The following is a 22,214-nucleotide window of genomic DNA, read 5'->3' on the forward strand; positions in this document are numbered from 1 at the left end:
GAAGTCGTAGGAGAGAGCAACCCCATAGGAAGATTAGCAGTCTCAACTTACCCAGACCCCAGGGAGCTCCCAGAGACTAAACCACCAGCCAGGAGCACACACAAGCCAGTCCAAGGCCCCTGGTACAAATACAGCAGAGGTCTGCTTGGCTAGGCCTTAGTGGGAGAAGATGGCTTAATCCTTGAGAGACTTGAGGCCCCAGGGAAGGGGGAGGCCTGGTTGGGGAAGCACCATCTCAGAGAGGGATGAGGAATGGAATGAGGAACTGTGGGAGAGGGGACCAAGGGGTGAGGTGGGGCAACTACTAGAATGTGTGTGTGTATACATATATGTATATATATTCTATCACATTCTAAATTCACTTTTTATCATCCATTCTCAGATATTCAGTTCTAATCTCAGAGGACAATATCATGTCCCATTTCCAAAACTAAGTTCTTCCCTTAAAACTCTTTCCTTTCTTAAAACTCTCTTTACTTTCTTAAAACTCTCTTTACTTTGAGCCTCTTTTAAAAACCTGTCTCATCAATATTCTCCTCTCAATTCTGAAGTCGGCTTCCTCTGTTTGCTGTAAACTTAGACGCAAACCACATCTTTTCCAACCAAAACAAAAATTCTTCCTGAAATCTATAGACTTCTTCCTAATGACAATGTATGTATGTATGTAGTATGTATGTATGTATGTATGTATGTATGTATGTATGTATGTATGTTCCCTGTGCTGGCAATAGAGGCTAGGGCCTTTTGACTTTCATTTATACAAAGTCAATGATCTACATTTAGTGGCCTTTTTTAAAATGTGGTTGCTTAGTGCGTCCTCAGTCAATAGTAATAAAACCTGGAGGCTCAAACTCACAGAACCGTCTGCTTCTTTCTGTACCTCAATTCAAGCTTTAAAAGTTTCATGCAGATTGTAATTATTTCCTTTTCCTGTGCTGGGGTCTTTGAGAAGTGAAAAGGCAGAGGAAGTGGGCATGGTCCTTCCCTCTCTCCCTTTCTCCCTTTCTGGGTATTGATACCCCTTCACTCTGTGATGATTCACCAGTGAAAGCCTCGAGGGAGAAGGAAGACAGTAAGAACAGACTAGAGCTGATAGTCAGCTGAGATTCATTAAGCTCTTAGTTCTGAGAAGAGTTTAAAAATCTCCCTTTTGTTTAATAGGATTGCAAAACCTAGTAAGAACACAGTTTGTACCATTTAGTGCTTCCCGGTGTTGCTGTCTTAGGTACCTTTGAAGAGGGCCAACTCCCATGGGGCTCCCATGACCTTTTTCAGATGTCTCATTTTTGTGGGCCATTTTGTTTTATCCACAAGACCTCCTATGTGCTCTGTGGGAAATCTACTTTCATCCTTTGGGTGCAGGGTCTGGTATATGGACAAATCTGGAAGCAGTAGCAATCCTCTACTCTCTTGTCAGAGAGGCACAGACATTATCCCTCTGAATTATCTACATTGGTACCAGACACAAGGCCAAGTTCTCATGGGGCACATAGCAAGCTCTCTATATGACCTGTTGACTTAACATGACATGAGAAGCTTAATGCCTTTAATGAGGAGGACATTTTTTCCAATTTTTAAAATGTATTTTTTTTTTTTTTGCTTATTCACTCACTGCTCCCCCAGTCATTCCTTCCCACAATCCTTGCCCCATTTTCTCCTCTGAGCAGGTTGGGTATCCCTCCACCCTTGAACATCAAGTCTCTGTGAGCCTAGGCCCATCCTCTCCCACTGAGGTCAGACAAAGCAACTCATTTAGAAGAACATCTATGAGAAGGATTTTTAAAGCATGCTACTTTGAAGTTTCAGTGAGACAGTCGAGGTTATCTGTCGTCTTAGGTTATATTTCACATAGCCCTGAAGGTGGAAGGATTTGGGGACAGAAGGACACGCCTTGACTCTTAGTGGCCTTGCTTGTTAGATCATTGCCCTGAATGATCTGAACTCTCAAAGAATGAGTGCCGATCTATATTCTTGTCTTCTTGTCACTTCACTTGGGAATTGCTTTGCTCCAGTGATCCCCAGGTAACATAATCTTAACCACAGTAGGCTGCCTCTCTTACTTAAGATGAGTTCATACCCATCATGCCCTATCAGAAGGCTTCATTTGAAAAGGAAAATGTTCAAGGATTTCTTACAATTTAAGAAGTGAGGAAACAGCAATAAGAATACTATGAAAAGCTGAGAAAGTAACTTGTTTTAGGACAGAAGATCTTACATTTTGTCAGGGTAGTGGATTGTCATTTTAACCTATACAAAAATCTGGATTTTTTTTTTTCCTGACCAGTCTGTCCCTGACTGTCAATCAAAGACAGCATACTTTGGTGGTGGTGGTATGTGTGTTTGTGAGGGGTGGGGGGGCTGTGTTGGGAAAGCTGTGGTAAACAATTTCCATTAACCACAGTGGTAAATCCCCACCACTAAAGTGATATAAACACATCTGTCTTATACTCAGTCTGAGAAGTCTTCCACATAAGACTCACAGCTGGGTTAGTGGAAAGCTTTGCCTTAAAGTCCCCTGTTGTATTTCCCCAGTGGTAGAGAGAAGTTTGCTTCACTGGTAGGTATGGAAAGATAGAACATTCAGAATGGGTTTGAATCTGGGCTGAATTAGGAGGGCAGAGGGTTACACAATAATGGTTTTTAAAGGAGGGACTGGAGAGATGGCTTGTTGGTTCAGAGCACGTACTGCTCTTTCTCCAGGGGCTTGAATTTGGTTACTGTGACTGCATAGGGTGGCTAACCACTAACTGTAACTCCGGTTCCATAATATCTGAGGCCCTCTTCTGGCCTATGTGGGGACTGCACACACACACACACACACACACACACACACACACACACACACACACACACACACACACACAACACATCCAAAATTGATAATCGTTTGTTTAAAAAAATTAAAGGTAGTTAGGTAAAAAAACTTGTGTAGAAGGAAAAAATAGTATACCAACATTCAAACTGGGTTCAAAGTGGACGGAATGAGTATAGGAGCTGGGCTGGGCTGGTTGGAGATGAACAATGTTGCCCCAAGGAATAAAGAGGTGGATGGGTTTCTTTACCTGCTTCCCCAGTGGCTGACACTGAATAGCTGTAACTTGCTCATGCTTGCCCAAGCTGTTAATTTTCCCCAGAGCACATTCCGTTAGCCAGGATATCCAGGGCAAAGTTAACATCTAAGACTGTCTGCAAAGGATGGAATGCTGGCAGTCAGTTTCACCCAAAGATCCAGTTCCTGTCAGTCTGCCGCCACAAAGGAGGAACAGGCAGCTGGAAGCAGGAAGGCAGAAAGATATAAACAGAAGTGTAAAGTGTATGTTCTACTCAGCTAAGGAGGAATTTTTATAAAATGTACACAAAATTATATCATCTTCCTACTTTAGAATTTCCCCAAGTCTAAGGTAAGTATAAATTCAACAGTGCAGCAGACAGATGCCCTTCACAATAGGCATTGTCTCCTGCCTCCTCTAAACTTGAGTTTTACTTGTGCCTTGCACTCAAAGTACAAGTGCTTCTGAAATACTCCCATAATCACACCCCATAACTTTATTTATTTCTACTCAGCTGCCTTCACGGCCTCTCTTCATTTGCGTAGTGTCCACACTCCTCCAGGCTATTGTTCCTGTCACCCTCCCTCACCCACTACATCTAACATGGCTTCCACAGCTCTCCCCACTGAGCGTCTCTCCCCAATGAGCATCCCAGGCTTTCTTCATCAGTTCTTGGGAAGTGAACTATGGCATTTGTTATACTGTGAATTTTTCATGGTTCCAATGAAATCAGGTGGCTTGATGCCTACTTATGGACCTCACACCTACTCACCTATGACCTTGAGCTATTTACATAATAACCTCCCAAACTCATTTTCTCATTTTATTATCTGAAACAAATGAAAATAATAATGTGTGCATATGTTACCTAGTTGTTATGGACATTACATGGAGCAATGCGTATAGAGCATTTAAAACAGTGCTCGAAACACATGCACTTTCACTGATAGGCAGCATTAATCACAGCATTTATAGGGCCTCGCATGCTCCAGGCTCAATAAAGAGGGAGGAAATATGTACTCACCCCTCAAATAATGCCATTGGATTTTGTAGTATTAAAAACATTAAATCTTTGGAAGGAGAGCTGAGAAATACTTCTAGATCAGAGGGCACGAGGACACAGTCATTCCCTGGAGCCCAGAGCTTGCTTTTTGGGAACCATAGTGCCTTCCTTCAGCTCTTCAGTAAACCACATCCCAGCCATAAGCAGCCTAGGACCAGGGAGGCAACCTGTTTGCAGGCCCAGAACTTTCTCCTTTTAGAAGAGAAAATGGCAAATAAATAAATAAAATCTGTATAAATTTAAATAATTGGAAGGCAGCTTGACTGAAAAAGACACTTTTCTTTTTCACCACAAATGTCACCATCTGGACTTTTCCTTTTTTAATTTCTTTGGGACCTGACAAGTCACTGGGCTGACAGAATCACACCCAGGCAAAAATGACAGACATATCTCAGCAAGTTAGGGTGGGCAGAGTTCCAGGGTGGCCAGTGAGGACCCAGAAACCAGTGGGAGGGCATTTTCAACAACTCCCCAGAACACAGGCACTCCCGAAGTGTGAGCCTCTGAAATACATCTTCCCCCCCACATCAACACCCACATGCCACACACACACACCCACACCCACCCACCCCACACACCATATACACACACATATACCCTCCCTACACACTTCTAACACATACCACACACATCCATATATACCATACATACTACATACACATACACATATACCACACACACTATATACACACGGTAAAACATACACCACACACACCACATATACATATATACCACATACACCACACACACAATACACCCAAGTACAACATATACATACATATCACATACACATACACCCACATACACCACACACCTATACCAAAACACCACACACACACACACACACACACACACACACACACTCACGCATATTTCCCAGATAGCATTCAATTAACCTGATCACTACCTCATTTTCAAGCCATGTAAAGGGCAGGAAAGGTCAGTAAGCAGACTGTGCTGCTATTAAAAACCCACACATGGCCACTGTTTCTCTACTTACCTTGGCTTCTCCTACACAGTCCTTTTTGGAGGGAGATAAGCGAATCAAAGAGCATAATTACACTGTGTCCACCTTCCTGTATTGGTTAACTGAGGACACTTATGGGATCACAGATCAGCAGAGAGATTTAGAAAACACCACTGATCATTACTACTGACAAACTTCAACACGTTATTGTTGCTCTTTCTATCTGATTTGGGTGATGATTGTCTGGAAAGTTTAACAAATATTTCTCCTGTAGATCTTAAGGACAGCACTTCTACAGAACAGAAAAATGTACTGTTTTTCAAATGATCTTCTAATGACAATTTAGAAGGCATAGGTTTTCCTATTACTCTGCTTGTGTGAGTCTTAAGACGAGTGTGTTACATCTACACATACCTATGCATGAACACATTCATTTGCCAAGTTTCACAGTGTGATACTAGGAGATTGAGTCCAATGGGACTATGCTTTTCAACCTTGAGTGTGGCCATGAATTCTTTGAGGGACATGTCTAGATGCAGATTCTTACTAAGCCATCGTTCACATTTCTCAGGAGTCAGGGGAAGTGATAGCGGGCCACAGCCCACACTGTTAGTAAAAGACTAATGGGCAATAAACAATGGCTTTCATTATGGATGGTTGAGTCTTGTAGGGCATAGCCCTACTGGTCATTGAGCAGAATAATACCTCCCCATCCCTCAACTTTACTTTCTATCTGAACCCTGAGGGCCATAGCTTGCTCCATCTCTGTTCTATGTCACTTGTACCATAGATTCCAGAGAGTTTCAGTGTCTCTGGTTATCTTTTCTGAACATCATTAAGAATGTGCCCAGAAAAAAGGGGGGCACTGAAGAGATGGAGAGATGGTGCAGTGGTTAAGAGCACCGACTCCTCTTCCAGAAGTCCCGAGTTCAATTCCCAGCAACCACATGGTGGCTCACAACCATCTGTAATGGGATCAGATGCCTTATTCCTGTGTGTCTAAAGACAGCTACCGTGCACTCATATAAATAAATAAATAAATAAATAAATAAATAAATAAATAAATAAATAAATAAAAGAATGTACCCAGAATGGTGCATTTGGCATGCACCTCAGGGCCTGGGCCTTTCTTTTATTTATTTATTTTTTTTTTGGTTCTTTTTTTTTTCGGAGCTGGGGACCGAACCCAGGGCCTTGCGCTTCCTAGGCAAGTGCTCTACCACTGAGCTAAATCCCCAACCCCAGCCTGGGCCTTTCTTAAAATCCTTTCATGGCTTCCCCTCATTTTTAGAATAATATGAGAAGTTCTTTAAATAGCCTTCATAGTTCTCTTTTTGCTTCACCTTCCACCATACTCCCTTTCCATCACTATTTTGTCTGCTATGCCCTTTGTTTGGCTTCTTAGCTGTGGAGAACTCTTCAACTCAACTCAGAGATTCAGTTCTGACATATCTACCACTTGCCTAATATCTTTTCTCATTTTTTTTCTCTCCCTGGTCTCCTGTCCACTTCCATTCCAAACCTTTACCTCAGGTTTTAAGTGATTCAACTGTTTCCAGTGAGTGTTGGGTACTTTCAGGGAACTTTGTCTTCTGCTTTCATGATATGTATGAATGCATTTCTTCCCTAGTTGTTCTGCTCTATGCTCTGTTAGAGCAAGAATGATGAGTGTCTTATGTGTTATTAAGCCACCAACACATGATATACAGAAGATTATTAGTGAATGCTGGAGAAAGATAAATGAATGGTGGGCATGGAGGAGGCAAAACTGACCAGTGACTGACAAGTGGCTTATAAAATAACAGTCTATGCTGAGAGTTTCTCTGCACTGAGGAGGAGACAGTGGGGTCAGATATTGGACAAAGGTAGAATATGGGGGTAGTATGGTTGGAAGGTATTTTACAGACAGTGGATACTCAAAAGGCAGGCATAGGAGGGATACTCTAGACAGAAGGGGAAAGGCAAACAATGCCCAGATGCACAGTCTTTTATGCTATGGAAAGCAACTTGGTGTTTAACCTACAGTTGGGGGCTAAAGTATGCTAAGTGGTTTTGGATTTAGAAATAATGTAATGAGGTGTGACATAATTAAGTTTGTTCTTTAGCAACGGCTCGGTGAAAACAATGTTAAGGATGGAGGTAATCAAGATTTGAGACAGAATGCGAAAGAAATTATTTTTTCTAGGTAATATACAAAGCAAAGTGAGTGTTAGTATAGAAAACAATAATGTGTTTTCAGCCTTCCATTGAGCTTAAGGCTATGAAGTAGGCTCAATCAAACAACTACACAGACATTGGATTGACAATGACACAGAAACAGCAGCCATTAAGAATACATCATTCACTCGTTCATTCATAAAGAACATGTTGAATGCTTACTTTATGCTAGGGACTTTAAAGTCCTAGACAGGTGGTAGTGAACAAAGCTGAGAGAACCTCTCCACCATACACACCTATTGCTTAGATTCCACATCAGACAGAAAATAAACAGAGATAACAGACAAGAGTAGAAGCAGGTATGATGGACTAGAAGGTGTTGAAGATGGTCAGGCCATAAGAAGCACAATTTCAGATAGTGTCTTAGTTGGGGTCTTAGTGTTTAGTGTGGAGTTGACCACAGCAACTCTTATAAAGGGAAACATTTAAACCAGGCTGTTTTACAGTTTCTGAAGTTTAATCCATTATCATTATGGTAGGAAACATGGTGGCATCAAGGCAGATGTTGTACTGGAGAAGAAGTTGAGAGTTTTACATCTTGATTCACAGGAAGCAGAAGGAGACTGTGTGCCTCACTGGGTATAGCTTGAGCATAGGAGACTTAAAAGTCCATCCCCACAATGACACACTTCCTCCAACAAGGCCACACCTCCTAATAGTGCCACTCCCTATGGGCCAAGAATTCAAATGTAGGAGTCTATGGAAGCCATACATATTCAAACCAGCATAGATAGTGTGGTGGGGTCACCAAAGGCTTCCTTGAAAAGCTGATATTTGATCCAAGATGAAAAACAGATAAGCAAACCCACTTAAAACACAAAGCTCTCAGTATTATAGCTTCTGAGTCAAGATATGGAAAAGAAACAAACCATGTACTTTAGGCAAACAAGTGGGAGATGTTAGGGTCTAGACATCTGCATCCATTAGCAAGTACACATCTTCTCCATTCCAAGTCGTGTCTTCAAATGTTAATGGCACCACAATTAGTAGATGACCTTACATCCAATTGGTCATGTAGTGCCTCTTCCCTCTACCTCTCAAAGTTTGTTGTTAAATCTGTGGTACATCTTACAATAAATGGCACTGGAGGGGCAACAGGATGGGATTATCTGGAGAGTATATTGGGCAGGCTCTCCAGCTGTTATCCCTTTCCAAGCTAGTACACAAACAACTTAGTTCCAAGAATTTAATGAAGAGATAGGGGATGTGGCAGTCATGAATGTGTAACAAGCTCATTTTTTAATATGGACATGCTTTAGACACATCTGGGTCCCAGACATAGAGACTCAATGCTAGGGTAAAGCCTCTAGAAAGGTAGCAAGAGACAAGGGTACAGAAACACCTTTTACTATGTGGACACATGTTACTGGAAGTCTGTTGCTTCTGGGATAAAGAGATCATGTTGACTAAAGTCTAGGGATAGTCAGCTAATTAAAATAATCATGATGTAGAAAGCAAGTCTCATGCTCTGATGGGGAATAAAAGGAGTGGATATGCATGGTTTTAATGTCACACCACCATCTCCCAGACACAGCAGGTGACTGAGCCCACCACATTACTAATCTTATTCCAGGAAGTGGACCTGAGAATTACTCTTATTTTAATAAAGTTTCTGACATTGACTTGAGTTATTTGAAATTCAATCAGATCCTTGGTTCTGTTAACTTTCCCAAGAACACTGCAGTATTGTCCAGATGTGATTCATTTTACTGACCTTCAATAGTTCACCCCAGAGTAACTGACTACAGTGAAGCCTAATGGTCAATGCTAATCATGGTATTCTCTTTAAACCTGATGACCTATAGTCACAGAGGCAATGCGTAGGAAATAATTCCCATGAGCTTCCACATAGCCATGCCCTATGTTCTCTATCCCCCAGTTCTCCTCCATCTCTGGACTTCCTATTGGTCTCTAGTTTGCACCCCTAACCTCTCTGGGACACACGAGAAATTAATTTCTTCGGCTTTATTTTGATTTCTCCTCCTAGTTATATCTAACTTGACACACAGAGCCTGAGAGTTTCCTTTGTATGAGGCCTGTCTAGAGAGTACCTATCATGGCTTATGGGGAGAGAGAGAGAGAGAGAGAGAGAGAGAGAGAGAGAGAGCGCTTAAGACTAAATTAGAACAGAATTTTAATGGCCTTACTTCATCCGTAGGTCAGCCTGAAACAGATTTTTTTTTCTTTCTCCATCTGCTATCTCTGATCTCTGATCCAAACACTAGTCTTTGCCAGGTTTGTTCTAAAGCTTAGAATCCAGGAATGAAGCTACAAGTGTACAACCAATGTGTCTTTGAACCATCCGCATCACTGTCAGGTTCCTCATCTATAAGATACAATTGCTCATTGCTCTTCCAGACCTACACTGTGATGATTTGAACCTTCATCATTGGTTGCTGTTATCTCTATTGGGAGGAACTAATGCAGTGTTCTTGTCGTCAGTGAAATGGACCAGCCTTTCGTCTGTTTCCTGACTTTCTAAGTCTCATAGCCAATATGACATGGGATAATGGGCAATTTCTTTTTCAACATCTGTACTCATTTACGGCATGGCAGACGACCATGGAACCTTATAGGTACATGAACATCAGCTTTTATTTCCTACATCTGGAGTTGGTGTGTGCCCACTGATACTGCCCTGGGGCAGCTCAACCTCTGTAATTCTGCCCCTGGTTCACTTCTTCATTGTGAATTGAAGACACGCGTGGGTGTGACACTGGGAAAGTCCTTTGACAAAGTGCAATTGTTGGAGCATTCTTAAAAGCCTTTAACTGCTTCCTGCCCTCGTGATAGCATTTGTTTACTGCCCGCGTTAGTTTGGTGCATTGGAAAAAGCCACAAAGCTTCAGAGGCAGCACAATCAGTGCTTCAGCTTCGGTGTGTTAGGTAAACCTGGGAAGTGAGCCAAGCTAAGTGTGAGCAGTGCCCGGCCTCAGTTTTCTCCGCAGAGATGTGAAATTAATAACACCTCTCCTACCTATAATGATGCGGAGATCAGCTGGGCTACTCAAAGAGGCCCAGTGCGGAGCCTGGCACACTAATGTTCCTAAGGTTCGCCTCTGTCTTCATTGTTCAATAAATCGTTCACCAGCAGTTGTGTCTTCAGCCACATGTAGACCACCTCATCGGGCTTTTCGGGACGAAAGGAGTAACAGAGCAACTTGACTCATGATGGTTCACAGAGCCTTAATTTGAGAAATAGAATTCTATATGTATGAATGAATGACAAGTAGATAATGAATGCTTGATGTGTGTGCATGTGTGCGTGTGTGCGTGTGCGTGTGTGTGTGTGCGTGTGTGTGTGTGTGTGTGTGTGTGTGTGTGTGTGTGTGTGTGTAGAGGGCATGTTTCAAAAGGCGAGGGCAAGCCAGGGAGAAATGGAACTGAGATAATAAGTTCTGGTACGCGATTTGACCTGTTCTCCACCTGCCTAGCTACGTATTCATGTCAGTTCTCTCCCAGTTACCCAGAGCAAGCAACGAAGAGGAAAAGATCTTTAATCATTTTTTTTATTCTAATTGAAACATTTTCCTTGCAAGTGGAGAGAGAACAGGTGCCTAACGAGTCCACATGATGATTCACAAGGTAGTAGATATAGCCGCAGATATAATTAAACTGGAAGATCAATGGGAAATTCCTTTTTGGCCTACGGCCAGGCCTACACAGCTTGGGCTCCAGCTAGCTGCATTTATGCACAGCCGTATCCAGAAGTATGTACTCACACAGGTGTGCCCAGCAATATCATCTCATGACAAATTAAACAGCCGCAGATTTGCACATCCAGTAGGACTTATTTAGGAAAACACCTCGGTATCTATGTACAGTTAACGGCCCTGGACGGCAAACATCATCTGTTAGAAGGGCAGCTGATGGCGGTGCCTTATTTGATCTTGCTCTCCCTTCTCCTTTATTAGGTTTTACATTTTTTATACACTAAACAAAAGCCTACAAATAAATACCCATTCCAAGAACTAAGAAAGAAAAGAACCTAAAGAAGGGGAGAGAAATGGAGGGAGAGAAAGGTAAAAGTCAGAGAGGAAATGAAGCACCACACATGGGTGCATTCTCCTAAGAAGCTGCAGGGAATTGTGGTGGACTTATTCCAACAGACCTGATTTCTCCAGATCTAAGGACGCCTGTGCTCTCTCACAAATCAAGCCATTGCAGTTGTGAGCATGCGTGGCTCTTCAGGAAAATGGAGCAAGAGGAAAACTCGGAAGCCTGTGTATTTGTTATTTAAGAATGTCTACATACACATTTTACAGGCCTGTTAGGATTTCCAAAAATTGGGATGTGTTAAGATTGCTTTGTCTAAATGAGGAAGGCTTCCGCACCCATCCTCCATCCCAACAGTTCCCTTTAGATGTCTTGTAGTGAGAATGAAACTGAAAACTATTGATGCCGGTGTCAGTACCAAATCCTTTGTTCAGATCTGCAAACTCAGGTGAATTCAGGTATCTCTGATATCGCACATTTATAGGCGAACCAGTGATTATATATATATATACATATATATATATATATGTATATATATATATATATATATCAGTCAAAACAAAACTAATCCTAATATTACCCATCATAACTTGTAAAGAAAAGAGCATGGGAGGATTGCCAAAAAACAAGAATTGTCTTGTTAGGTTGTGAATTCCTGAGTCATAATTCTAGACCATCATGTCTGGTTTTGCCAGGACACCTCATCTTGACCATTCAAAGTCTCAGTGGCTTAGTGGAATAAAGATTTGTTATCACGGATACCAACCTTGATCTAGATTTTTCTACCAGGGCAAATCTCCTTTATGCACCGAATTCAGTGACCCAGGCTCTTGCCAATGTGTGGCTTTAACAACTAAGCAACCTTCTGAACCCCGAAAAGATTGTGGCCGATTACTTGGGCACCTTATCAGCAAGGCTAGAAGTAGCCCACATTCTCAAGTCCAGAACGAAGTACCTGGCTCTGTTTGTCTTATGTCCTGTAGTTTCCTAGAAACTTGGTGGAGGTACAGCAAAGCTTCCGGTTTCTAGGGGAAGCTACATAGAACACAGCATAAACCTTTTAGTATAATTACCGTTTGAAATTCCTAGAGAAAAGTCTGACACTTATTTAATTTAATTAGCAAATTTTTTCCAAACAATTCTTACCCTGATGATTTCTGGCAGGGTCACTGTGAGGGTAACATGTCCCTTTTCTTTTATAATGCCTATTTTTGTTTGTTTGTTTGTTTGTTTGTTTGTTTTACACTCCAGATTTTATCCCCCCACCCCCGCCAGGGTTCCACATCCCATACCCCCTCCCCGCCCTCCTGCACTCCCACATGCCCTCCTGTATTCCCCCACCTCTGTCTCCACAAGGACGTCCCCATCCCACTCACCCCACCAGACCTCTAAACTTCCTGGGGCCTCCAGTCTCTTGAGAATTAGATACTTCTTCTCTGACCAAACCCAGACCAGGGAGTCCTCTACTATATATGTGTTGGAGGCCTCACCTCAGCTGGTGTATGCTGCCTGGTTGATGATCCAGTATCTAAGAGATCTCAGGGGTCCAGGTTAATTGAGACTGCTGGTCCTCCTACAGGGTTGCCCTCCTCTGTAGCTTCCTCCAGCTTTTCCCTAATTCAACCAAAGGGGTCAGCAGCTTCTGCTTGTTGGTTGGGTGCAGATATCTACATCTGACTCTTTCAGCTGCTCGTTGGGTCTTTTGGAGAGCAGTCATGACAGGTCCTTTTTGTGAATGTCTCATAGCTTCAGTAATGGTGTCAGGTCTTGAGGCCTCCCCTTGAGCTGGATCCCATTTTGGGCCTGTTGTTGGACCTTCTTTTCCTCAGGCTCTTCTCCATTTCCATCCCTGCATTTCTTTCAGACAGAAAGAATTATGGGTCAGAGCTTTGACTGTGGGATAGCAACCCCATCCCCCACTTGATACCCCGTCTTTCTATTAACATACTGTATGCACTTATTTTCCTTAATATTTATTGGTAAGCATGAATAGTACTATATCTCAAAGATACTCCATGGAGAAACGAACCAGTTAAGTATCTGGTGAAAGGGCAGGCAAAGATTGCAGTCTCTCCAATCAGACAGAATTCTGGGGTGTCAGGGAGAAGAAAACAGACACTGCTCACTGGAGTTTCAGTTGATACCTCAGACCTGAGCCCAGGGCTTTGTAACACCTCCTCGGTTCATGCATGGACAGGTTTGCTAGTCCAACTTTGCCTCTCTTTTTAGTTATTTGTTGTAATACATACATATATATTCATATATGCATATATACTTATATATAAGTGTGAATATTTATATGTGTATATATTTGACATTTGTGTGTATATATGTGTATATATACATACAGATACATATATATATTTAAAAATTAATCTGATACCACTCTGGACTGTTAGGCCCATGGTCCCAGAGTACATGAAAATAAAGATTGATAAACCTCTGAGAGAATGAATGAGAGAATTAGCTGAATTCTTTGAAGGCATAGAGCCAATGGAAAGCATGCATATCATAAAAGATCTATTAGGCTGGCTTCCACAGCGGTGATTGGGTAGCCCAGCAATGGCCATCTGTGTGCTAAATGGGTGGAGAGACAGCTCAGTCCATGGTGCAGGATAACCCAGTATTCTCACTCTGAAGCTGGAAGCTGAGGACAGCAGCAGCTGTGAGAGACACCCTGGCCCAGGAAGAAGGAAGGAAAGAGGTACAGAATGTCTTTCCTTCTTCACCTCTTCCCATCTTGCACTGCCACTGGAAGGTGCACACTGTGGGGGTTAGGCTTCCCTGCCTGGATCAGTCCTATCTGGAGATATCCAGAAGTGAGTCTCCTTAGAGATTCTAAACTCCCATTACACTGAGAGCCAAGACCTAAGTCATGGGGTGGGGGTGGAGGCAAGTTAAAGGGCCATGCGTGTGGAAGGCATCCTGACTGGCTTTGCTGGGCATCGTGTCTCCTTTCTTCAGAAGGACTTACCTCGACTGCTGCTCCTGGTGATGGGGATATAAAATGCAGGACACTTTGATGGTTTGTATATGCTTGGCCCGAGGTGTGTCACTATAAGGAGCCTTGTTGGCATGGCTAAGCCACTTTGGGCATGGGCTTTAATTCACTTGTCCTAGCTTTCTGGAAGTCAATCTTCTCCTGTTTGCCTTCAGAGCAAGATATAGAACTCTGGGTTCCTCTTAAACATGCCTGCCTGGACACTGCCATGCTCCCACCTTGATGATAATGAACTAAACCTCTGAACCTGTAAGCCAACCCCAGTTAAATGTTGTCCTTAAAAGAGTTGCCTCGGTCATGGTGTCTGTTCACAATAGTGAAACCCTAAGACAGGCAGCATAGAAGAACAAAAGTGTAGGGCAGATATACTCATATGAAATGAGTTCATTCAGATTTATGTCACTGCTGAAAAAGCACTGAAGAAATTGACGATGATGTGATCGTTCTGAGGAATTCCAAAGACTGCACTTCTTTCGCAGCCCTCTCAAGACAAATACCTGTACCTTTGGCACAATTGCATCCTTGTTTTTTCTTTGTAAAGATTGTGTGTGTGTGTGTGTGTGTGTGTGTGTGTGTGTGAAAGGTCTCAAGATATTTACAACCTTATCATTCAAAGTGTGTAATACTCAGATTGCTGCTTCCTAAAAAAAACCACTTCTATCATACAGAGTGGTGAACATCAAGGTGACTCCTAACGCATTTCTCTTGCAGAAGGATTGTGTCAAAATCTTACCCCATGAACGTTGTAAACTGGTTTTACTTAAGCCTCTAATATCTCTACCAGCTTTGGGAGTGTTGGGCCTTCCTTTGTATTTTTGCTGTGTGAATCTGTCTCCTAAGGGACTGTGTGTTACTCGGCTGCATTTCTATCTGGGATACCTTTTAGAGAATCTGACTGATCAGACAGATTTGAAGGGAGAGCAGAAGGGGTCAGCTGTAGGTACTGTTCTGGGACCTGCAACCTTGGATGAACTAAGGGTCAGGCATCTGATTCAGCATGAGGAGCTCTTTATCATACACCACAGAAGGAGGATTGAAGAGTTCCTGGGCCACTCCATCACACACCACAGTTCATCTGTTGTAGCCCGGAAGCAGCCAGGGACAAACAAAAACAAGCATGTGTGGCTATGTGCTCAGAAAGTTTTTCTTTAAGGACATCAACCCCCGAGTTTCACATAATTGTCAGACAACACTTTTCTTGCCCTATATTCTTTCAACTGTTTAAAATAGAAATAGCATCCTTGGCTTTCACAACACACAAAAACAGGTGGTGGGACATTTGGCCTGTGAGCCACAGTTCGCTGACTCCTGGACTCGATTTCAGGGCTGCTGGCACTGGCTTTCGTAGTGAGCTTTAATTATATGAAGCTGCTTTCTGGAAACTCTGATTCCATTCCCTTAGCCAATTCATGAGTGTTTTAGTTGATCCACTTCCTAACAGAGGAAATACTGTTGTGTGTGACAGCTTCAAGGGCAAAGTAACAAATTAAGGCTATGGAATTTTAGAGCAAGTTACACCACCTTAGGACTAAAGAGTATGATTAAAATATTAAAATGGAAGACTGGAACATAATTCATGGTTTAGAGCAAATCATCTCAGATACTTTCAGGAATCAATAACCCATGACATCACTCCCATCCATCCCAGTGACATCTATTCATCTCAGAAAACGAGAATACCTGCGACTATGAAATGATCCCAGAGCACACACAGGGGTCAAGTCAAATACTCTCCAAGAAGATTGGTATAATTGTGAGCTATAATGAAACCAAAATTCATCTGTTCACATGCTTTTGAAAGGAACCTTGACATTTTAACACATTGTTGATATCTACAATCTATTTGCGCTGGAAATTTTGCAATGCAAAAATGTACACAAAAAAATGGAGGCATTAATTTGATATAAATAAAAAATGTAACAATATTTGATAGCTTTATTTGTTGATTTTAATATAATGTAATGGGAGTTTAGAATCTCTAAGGAGACTCACTTCTGGATATCTCCGGACAGGACTGATCCAGGCAGGGAAGCCTAACCCCCACAGTGTGCACCTTCCAGTAGCAGTGCAAGATGGGAAGAGGTGAAGAAGAAAAGACATTCTGTACCTCTTTCCTTCTTTCTTCCTGGGCGAGGGTGTCTCTCACAGCTGCTGCTGTCCTCAGCTTCTAGCTTCAGAGTGGGAATACTGGGTTATCCTGTACTGAGCTGTCTGTCTACCCTTCTAGCACATAGATGGCCATTGTTGATTGTCGGGGTACCCAATCACCGCTGTGGAAGCCAACCTAATAGACCTTTTATGATATGATATACATGCATTCCATTGGCTCTATCCCCTCAAAGAACTCAGCTAAATACATTCTCTCAGAGGTTTATCAATCTTTATTTTTATGTACTCTAGGGTCATGGGCCTAACAGAGTGGTATCAGATAATTGTTGAAAAAAATATATATATTTATATATACACAATTGTCAAATATATACATACATTTACACTTACATATAAATATCTATATATGTATGAATTACAACAAATAATCATATCATTAAGCCTTCTTTTTCCTCCAACCCATGTAACCTGCCCTCCCCCTCTCCACAGTCTTTCAAATACGTGTGTGTGTGTGTGTGTGTGTGTGTGTGTGTGTGTGTGTATCCTGCTCAATTAGTGTAGTCAGCATAATGCTGCTTGTATGTATATGATTCCAGAGCTGACCACTTGTATTGAATAACTACTTACCTGGGGAGTTCTTCTTGGGGAAGACTGTTTCTCCTGTACTCAGCAATCCTTATAGTTCTTTACGGTTGGGCATATGAGATTTCCCCCTTCTACAATAGCATGTCTATGGCAGTTGTCATTGTTCAGGTCTTGCTTAGCCATCCTTGTTGATGAGACCTTGTGTAACTTCTGTGACATTTCTAAAAGACACAATCTTAAACTTCCAGTTCCTCTGGATCTCACTTTCTGCCCCCTCTTTCACTGTAATCCCTGAGCCTTAAAGGTAGGATCTGTGTTATAGATGTATCAATTGGTGCTGAGCACTACCTGATCATTTCTTCTTTGATTTTGATTGGTTGCGCTTTTCTATAATGGTCTGTCTATAGCAGAGACCTATACTTATTGATGGGAGTAGTGGTAAATATTTAAAATGAAACTAGGAATTATGGTTTTCTAGTAAAGTGGCAGTTATAGATCCTGTATGTGTCAGTGCCAGCAAAGGCCAGAAGAGAGTATGAGATATCCCGGAGTTAGAGTTGTTGGAGGCTGTGAGCTGCTGAGAACTGAACCCAGTCACCCTAGAAGAGCAGTAAGTACTCTTAACTAGAGCCATCTCTCCAGACTCACATAATAATAATTTAATGCCAATTAGAATAAGCACCTTAAAGGAGTGAAGCCCCCAGTTTACAACAGGGCTGCTTGTTGAATACTAGAGAAAGCTACAGACATCTTTACTTCTCAGCATTTCTGAGTTATTTATGTGTAAGAAAAGTGTATATGAAGCCTTGTGTAAAAGTATAGATTTCCAAAGGCTTCAGTAGCTAAGCCTAGGCTATCAAGACAGTCCTAGGTTTAAACCATAGCTTTGTCACCTATGAAGTGTGTGTGACTGGGACCAAGTCCTTTATCCTCAATTTCTTCACTGTTTTCTATTCATATGCATTTTATTTAATTTCTTTGATCATTGCCTTAAAGTTTGACTCCATTGGTTACATTTATAAGTATTTTTATAAATATTATAAATAGAACTTTTCCTTGACTTTCTTCAAATTTTACTATTAACACATAGAAATGATTCTGATTGTGATATGTTCATTTTGTACTTTCTATTTTTATTGGCTATTTTCTTTATTTACATTTCAAATGTTATCCCCTTTCCCTGTTTTCCCTCTGGAAACCCCCTATCCCATCTCCCCTCCCTCTGCTTCCATGAGGGTTCTCCCCTACCCATCCACTCCCTCCTGCCTTCTCACCCTGGCATTCCCCAACTGAGGCATTGAACCTTCACAAGACCAAGAGCCTCTCCTCCCATTGATGCCCAACAAGGTCATCCTCTGCTACATATGCAGCTGGATGGGTTGTTCCATGTGCACTCTGGTTGGTGGTTTAGTCCCTGAAAGCTCTGGGAGGTCTACTGGTTGATATTATTGTTCTTCCTATGGATTGCAAACTCCTTCATTCCCTTTATTCTTTACTCTAACTCCTCCATTGGGGTCCTCATGGTCAGTCCAATGGTTGGCTATGAGGATCTGCCTCTGTATTTATCAGATTCTGGCAGAGACTCTCAGGAGACATCCATATTAGGCTCCTGCCACCAAGCAGTTCTTGGCATCTGCCATAGGGTCTGGGTTTGGTGTCTCTGTTAGAGCCTTTGCTAATGATTGTGGATACACATGATATAATACAAATATAGTCTCTGAATATAACTAGTAAGGCATTCACTAAATAGCAGTCATTATTAATGAGTTTATCCTTTGAAAAGTGCAGACCTTTGTGCAATGAGGGAGCAAGCTTCCAGAGGCATGATGGGATTTAGAATGTTGACAGGTTGGCACTATAAATGAGGCTGCCCTTGATGAATTGTGCAGATGCTCACAACACATGTCCTTGTGGTAGACCTGATTCATCACAACCATCATGGCGCCATGGCTTCCTCCTTCACTCTTTTCTGGTTGCAGTGGAGGCTCTGGTGATGGTTGTTGTTTTTTAATGGAATTTTACAACTTGCCCTCACCTGATACTGGGGCATCCCATCTTGATATTGTTTTCCTCATTCGAATCCCTTCTGATTTTTCTTTTGCTTACATTATGACCTCATTAGAATTTATCAAATTCTTCCTTATTCAGAAACTTCTGATTGCAAATTCTATTTAATCAAGATGCTGATTGTCTATCTCAAGTCAGTGTGCTGGGAAAAACAGTGGCTGGACAGTTGGAAATCTCTGTCCTGTGGACCATGTTTCAGTGTAAAACTGAGTCTACCTTAAAGTGGCATTGGGGGATATGAGAGCGCTTTTACAGCCTGTCATGTGCTCAAGGCCTCTAGCATGACAGAACAGGAGCAGACTTTATATCCCACTACTGGGACTCAGAAGACTCCTCAGCCAGCACCAAATATAGGCTCTTAGCAAGCTATTTAATCTTGCTAAATTCAGTATATTAGTCAGCCTATGTGTGCATGAATCTATAAGGATTCCATTTAAGCAACAATTTTATGGTCATAACCATCTAGTCTAACATCTGACACGAACCTATTAACTGTGGGCCTTCATTCATTCATTTAAAACAGGATTTAAGATTTAATGTTTTATTTTGCCTTTAATTGTGTGTGTGTGTGTGTGTGTGTGTGTGTGTGTGTGTATGGGTTTGTGCACATGAATACAGTAACCATAGAGGTCAGAAGGTGGTTTTAAGAAACCGGAGCTGGAGTTACAGACATCTGATGTGTTTGCTGAGAACCAAACTTGTATACTCTGCAAGAAGAGAATGTGCTCTTCGATGCTGACCCATCCATCTCTCTAGCTCCGCCCCGCAAAGAGGAAATCTATATTTACAACATTAGTCATATATTTATTATTAACAAAAAAGTTAGATATTTATCAAGGTCCCTCTGAGCACAGAAGGTTGTAGTTTTAGGACTATCAGGAAGTTGTCATGAAGAGTCAGCTGGTGCATGAGAAGCAGCAGGAAAAGACATGCGTCTCATCAGTGCTCTCTACACAAAGGCATAAAGAAGTGACTCCCCAGGAGGACCACAGTAAGTACAGTATACAGTAGACTCAAAAAATTTATGCTTAACACATCAGCTGCCAAACTGCCATAAGAGAAATGCACAAGCAATCAAGGGACATAGAAAGCCACTGCCAATAGCTTCTTGTACAGTGTGATGAAGAACCAGCCCTAACCCGAAGCTGAGGAAAAGGAAAGATTCAGAGGTGAAGACCTCAGGCAGAGTTTCTCCCTTGTCTCCTTAACTCACCCCCTCTGCCATTACCACCACAGGAATCCCTAAACTCAAGTATGGCACAAGGGTTACATTTCTGGCTGCGTTCAATTTTCTGCATGGTAAAAATCTAGAACCCCAGATTTACAGAGTTAACCACCATATGCATGCTCCATTCTGACTCCCTAGCCTCACATGCGCCTTCTCTTTCCCAGGACCAAAGACTCTGGACTTCTCTTGGCCTTCTTTATGGCTCAGTGTGTAGGCGCTATTCCTCTACCAGTAATAGCCTCATACAACTTTATCCTTGGGCATTTCTTTCTTTCAATCTCATTCAATGATAAGGTAATCTTAATGGAGATACATATATATATATATATATATATATATATATATATATATATATATCATCAGAGAGTTACAAGAAATTGTGAAATACATTTAGATACTGAGAACCAAATGCAGGTCCTCTGCAGTAGCAGGTTACATTCTTAACCAATGAAGCCTTCCTCTGAAGCATCCACAGGTTTTTTAATAAGGGTATTTATATGTGTGGTTTTCAACTTCTAGGGATGAGAATATTTGTAGTGCCATTATATGTGTTATAAATATTTTGTGTAATTTATTAATAGTTAACTAAAATATCCCAAACATGGAACTTTGGGACCAGAGAGACAGAGACAGAGACAGAGACAGAGACACAGAGAGAACGCGACAGAGAGAGAGATAGAGAGACAGAGACAGAAACAGAGAAGGAGGAGGAGGAGGAAAGAGAAGTAAAGAAAAAGAAAAAGTGTGATACTGTGAAACACTTTAGAATTTAAATAGACAAACCTAAGAAAGAACAAATTGAAATTCAGCAAAATCTTAAACCTTGGATAAGACAAATATGAATGTCTTTACTAATGAAATGATTTATGCATGAATAGCGAATGTCTCTTTTATATGTCAGGTACTATGGATACAAGGCAAACAAAGCTGCGTTAATATCTCCTGTCAATAAAATGCCAGCATCCCTGGAGTGTGTTGAGCAAGGGGGAAAGGTGGAATAGAAGAAAATCTTCCAGGTGAAGAAGAGAATTCTGTTTTCTAAATGCAGTAGGAAGCCTTTGTAAGTTTTAAGGAAGGTAATCCAATGTCCTGACTGAGAGGCCACTCTGGTTCTCCTGTGGTGATGGAAGGGTGGTATGAGCTTGGAAGCCCGTGTGCCAGGTCAAGTCATAAGTGGCAGTCAGAACCACTGTCGGCTGTGAAGACAAATTTATGAACTCCACTTCTAGGAGTTCTAATTCTATAGATCTGGGGGTGATATGCATGTGTGGGTGGAATTTACACATCTCAAGAGTTCCTGGGCGGTGCTGATGCTGCCAGTTTTAGACCACACTCTGAGCAACACTGACTTCGCTTGGAGGGTCTGAAGAAAGTCAAAGCACACACGGAGAACAGCCACTGGAGATGCAGGCTGGAGGGGTGATGTGTCAGTACCCATGTATTAGGACAAACCCAGACCTGTGATACCCAAATGAGATTAAAACAGTAGGACATTCTCAGAAAGGACAATTTTCAGCCCATGAAACCTAGATCATGTTAAAAAGGAAAACACAAAAAGAAGACCTTTCGCTGTGGAGACCATCCAGGACTGGTCTGCCGACACTGAAGGGAAGAACCGTGCTTTCCTGGCTCTTCTGGAACTAGTTAAGTAGATCAGGGATGCTCAGACTCACGGAGATCTGCCTGCCTCTGCCTCCTGAAAGCTCTAAAGCCATGCCACCACCTCCCGGCCATGCTCTACATTCTAACCCAAGAGGGATCCTAGGTTGTAGAGTCAACACCTGAAATTTGAGAGCCTCTAAGTGGTTGAATATGAGAAAGCCCTGGGGTTTCAGGTGAAAAGGGAGGTTGGATAAACAGGCCTGAGGTATGACCCAGCATCATCTCTGTCAGGGATCTTAAAGCACCTGAAATATTCTAGTCTCACTCAC

At 42.0% G+C, this 22,214-nt stretch overlaps 2 long non-coding RNA genes across 2 annotated transcripts in view; one reads left to right on the plus strand and one right to left on the minus strand.

Moving 5' to 3' along the window:
- The window catches only part of LOC103695057 (uncharacterized), a 150,615-nt gene that overhangs the window by 55,006 nt on the left and 73,395 nt on the right, over positions 1 to 22,214 (plus strand). The window lies entirely within an intron of this gene.
- The window catches only part of LOC102555110 (uncharacterized), a 40,329-nt gene continuing 30,815 nt past the window's right edge, over positions 12,701 to 22,214 (minus strand). Inside the window, exon 3 of the long non-coding RNA XR_010061235.1 lies at positions 12,701 to 13,150. This is a non-coding gene — a long non-coding RNA (uncharacterized LOC102555110). The remainder of the gene's footprint in view (positions 13,151 to 22,214) is intronic.

Source organism: Rattus norvegicus, chromosome 1 (assembly GCF_036323735.1).
Source record: "Rattus norvegicus strain BN/NHsdMcwi chromosome 1, GRCr8, whole genome shotgun sequence".
NCBI lineage: Eukaryota > Metazoa > Chordata > Mammalia > Rodentia > Muridae > Rattus > Rattus norvegicus.